Source organism: Equus asinus, chromosome 17 (genome assembly GCF_041296235.1).
Source record: "Equus asinus isolate D_3611 breed Donkey chromosome 17, EquAss-T2T_v2, whole genome shotgun sequence".
NCBI lineage: Eukaryota > Metazoa > Chordata > Mammalia > Perissodactyla > Equidae > Equus > Equus asinus.
The window spans coordinates 34382017-34386214 of NC_091806.1; positions in this window are offsets into that span (position 1 = coordinate 34382017).

The following is a 4198-nucleotide window of genomic DNA, read 5'->3' on the forward strand; positions in this document are numbered from 1 at the left end:
AATTGGTATTTGAATATCCTCTTTGGTAAAGTTTTGCTGCCTGTCTTTTGCCATTTTCTATTTGGCTGTCTATCTTTTTTGCTGATTTGTAGAATTCTTTACATATTTAGAACTTAAATCTTATCTTACTATACGTATTGTCAATATCCTCCCATTTGCAGGTTATCTTTTAATTCTCATAATGGTGTCTTTTGTGAACAAAACTTCTTCATGTCAGCTTCATGCTTATTTTTTACTAACTTAAGTGTCATATTTTGTAGGAAAAGTAGAATTGAATAAGTTCACAGACTTGTCACCTGTGTTTCAGTGGCCACAGTAATAGAACCTACCTGTTTGGGTGACTGAGTCAAAAACAAGGGTCATATTCCATCTACTGGCAGCATACAGAATTGCATACATAAAAAATGAACTTCCTCCCCAGGAAAACACCAAACTCAAGTGACAGACAAGACAACAGTAGATTCCCTAACCCATTCTTTAACTGCACTGTTATTTCTTCCAGAGATATACTTCAAAAAGGATCTGGGACCCAATGGAGCAGGGAAATTATACCACAGTGAAAGAATTTCTTTTCTTGGGAATTATCCAGTCACAACAGCTGAGCTGGGTCTTATTTGTCTTCTTATTTTCGGTGTACATGACAACTCTGGTGGGAAACCTGCTCATCATGGTTACAATTCACTGAATCTCACCTTCAACTCCCAGGTACTTCCTGCTCCGCAATCTATCTGTTCTTGTCATCTGCTTTTCCTCCATCACAGTGCCTAACGTCCTAGCTGATCTTCTGTCAGAGAGAAAAACCATCTCCTTCAATGGCTGTGTCACTCAAATGTACTTCTTCCACCATCTTGGAGTGTAGATGTTTTCCTCTCTCTGTGATGACATTTGATCACTACAGAGCCATCTCAAAACCCTTCCATTGTATGACTATCATGACTAGGGGACAATGCACTAGCCTAGTTGTGGCTTCCCAGGTGGGGGAATTTGTCCACTCCATTGTGCTGATTTCCCTGCTGCTGTCCGTCCCCTTCTGTGGACCCAATGTTCTTGACACTTTCTATTGTGATGTCCCCCAGGTGTTCAAACTCACCTGCACTGACACGTTAACTCTGGAGCTCCTGATGATTTCCAATAGTAGGTTACTCATTTGGTTTATATTCTTCTTTCTCCTCATATCCTACACAGTCATCTTGAAGATGCTAAGATCTCATACTGGAGAGGGCAAGTGGAAAGTCATCTCCACCTGTACCTCACACATCACTGTGGTGACCCTGCACTTTGTGCCCTGCATCTATGTCTATGCCCGGCCCTTCACTGCCCTCCCCGCAGATACTGCCATTTCTGTCACCTTCACTGTCATCTCCCCTTTGCTCAACCCTATGATCTACACCCTGAGAAATCAGGAAATGAAGTCAGCCATGAGGAAACTAAAGAAATGACTAAGTCATTCATAAAGGATTTAAATTCTATGAGGATGAGTCAACACTAAAATTTAAAGATAGATATTAACTTTCACTTTCTCAAAATGGCAAGAGATAACCTTAATGCCAAAAAAACAAAGGGGCATCTATGGATACCATGGTTCCTAAAAGAGGCTGGTGCTATAGTACATGCTGGGGACCTATCAGTGATACTGCTTTAAGGTGAGACCCATTCATGTCTTCCACTGCCTACTTTCAATTATTCATTCCACAAATATTTACAAAGTGTATATTATATGCTTGACAGAGGTAGGATGCAGACTGCTGCAGAAAGATTAGAGATATCACTGTCCTACAGGCATACTCCAAGATGCCATAAGAGGAATGTACAAAGTGCTGTGGAAATATTGTAGGCACTTTACTTGAGAGCTTCAAAAGACATTTGACAGTGAGGAGACCGTTTCAGAGGGAACGTGGTAGAGAGAGACAATACAAGCAAAGAAATCAGTATTTGCGGAGGGAGAGACTGGTGTAAAAGTGTTCATGTTCATGCAACAGTGACCTCGTTGTAGCCACAAAATAATACAGTCATGGAGTCAATACCAATATTTGACATTTGGAAAGAAGAACTCTATCAGTGGTCTCCTGAGCAATGCAAATCTGTGATTTCTATTGGGGAGAGAGGATTCCAAAGTCACTCCAAGGCCATAGTTTCCTCCTGGGCAGAGGAAGGTGACACCATAAGTGGGAATATTCATAAAGAAATAAAAATGATGAGTAGAGGCTTTGGACAGCTCACCTGGATTCATGAAAGGCTTAAGCAAACACAGATGCTAAGCACTCCCATGGGAAGCAACTGAATCCCCATTAGAGAGCAGGATTATCCCAATCACAGACTGGACAGGTCCAAATTTCTCATTGTTTCTGTTTTTTGTTTCTTGGGAGTTTTTTTCCAGCTTTGTCGAGATATAATTCACATGTAACATTGTGTCAGCTTAAAGTGTACAATATATTGATTTGATAAACTTATATATTACAATATTATTACCACCATAGCACTAGCTACCACCTCCATCACATCACATCATATAATTGGCATTTCTTTTTTGTGGTCCTCATTATTTCTGCCCTCAGAGACCTCACACTTTCTTCACACTTTGCACTCAATAAATTAGAAGGTAAAGAAAGGATAATAAAAGGCATGAGGCTTTAATCAGTGAATCTGAGAATTTAAGAGTCTCTGTGAAATGAACGGAATGAGAATGGTGCTAGGAGAAGGTTTATCTAACAATCCAGCTAGTATTTTTCTGGGATCTATTGACTTTACTGTACAATATCTCCCATTATGATAAAGCTCAAGCCATGGAAGCTGTCACTCATGTATTAATCAGACACATCAACATTGTGACCAAAAAAATGTGCAAATTGAAGGAGTTAACTGCAGGAAAAGTTTATTTAATACTCATTTCACAGTCCACTGCTGGTCTTCAGAAAGAGGTGTGTCACACAGTCATTTAGAGAGACAGCCTTCTTTTTCTTCCATCTTGGGCTCTTCTTCTCTCTAGAGACTCTGAATCTTCTCCATTCATCCAGAAAAAAAGAGAAAAGGAGAGAGCACCAAGAATTATGGGGAGAAGGGAGGGATGGTTACAGGCCAGTCATGAAAGGAGGGTGTATCACTTTTGACCACATTCCACTGGCCAACACTTAGTCATATGGCCTCAACTGACTGCAAGGGAGTCTGGAGAATGTACTCCTGATCTGTTACCAGTAAAAAGAGGAGAACATGAATAATGATGAACTCCAGCAATTTCTTCCATACATTTGACTCATTGTTAAGAAACCACAATTGGATTAGATGAGAAGGGCTAAGACTGACTCTAAAAGGATAATCTTAATACATAGAAATGCTTGCTGGAAGTACTATCGGATCCCTGGAATTCACAGAGAACCAAAATGAAATGAAGGAGACATGAGGAAAGGAAATTTAATTGAAAGGAGGGGAAAGGTGATCAAGGAACGGTGATCATGATGAAAATAAGCTAGAAAGTCTGGTTCCAAAACATAGAACCCTGGAGGAGAGTGTCCAAAGAAGTTTGGTCAAGAAGACAACCCTCACTGATCCTCATCCTTTCTATAAGCTAGTTATAAACCAATATTCAATCAAGCAGAAGCTCCTGTAGAGATGAGTGTCATCTTTCTTGATTGTTCCTTCATGTGTTCTATTTTATGCCCATCACTCAAACACGTCCTGAATTACTTTCTAATATTAGACATAGTCCCCCAAGCATGAAAGTAAATAAAGACATATATTTGAATTGAGCTGTATCCATCTGCAGTCCAAATGACACTTACTTTCTGGATCCATGTTCCTCTGGTGTCCTTCATATGCTCCCTACTTTTCACAATGATGCCTTTTTCTCATCTCTCTGTTGACTTTACATCAAGCAAAACCTTTGTGACTGGACAGAATTTTAAGCAGCCAACAATCTATACAATCAGAGTTCATGTTCCCAAGTGTAGGACACTGCAAATGACAGAAACCCAGCAAAAGCAGCCCAGAACGTTGCTTTGGACTGTTTACACATGAAAAACAATTTGCTCACACACAATGAGGAAAAGTGATGAAATTCAGAACAATAGAATTAAATTTATTCCTCTTTCAATATGACACCAATTAATTATTTGGAGTAATCTATATTTTTCTCTAGGTGGAGACATTTTCTTTGGAACTGTTACATCTTAAATTAATTCTAGCTTATCCTACACAGATCACA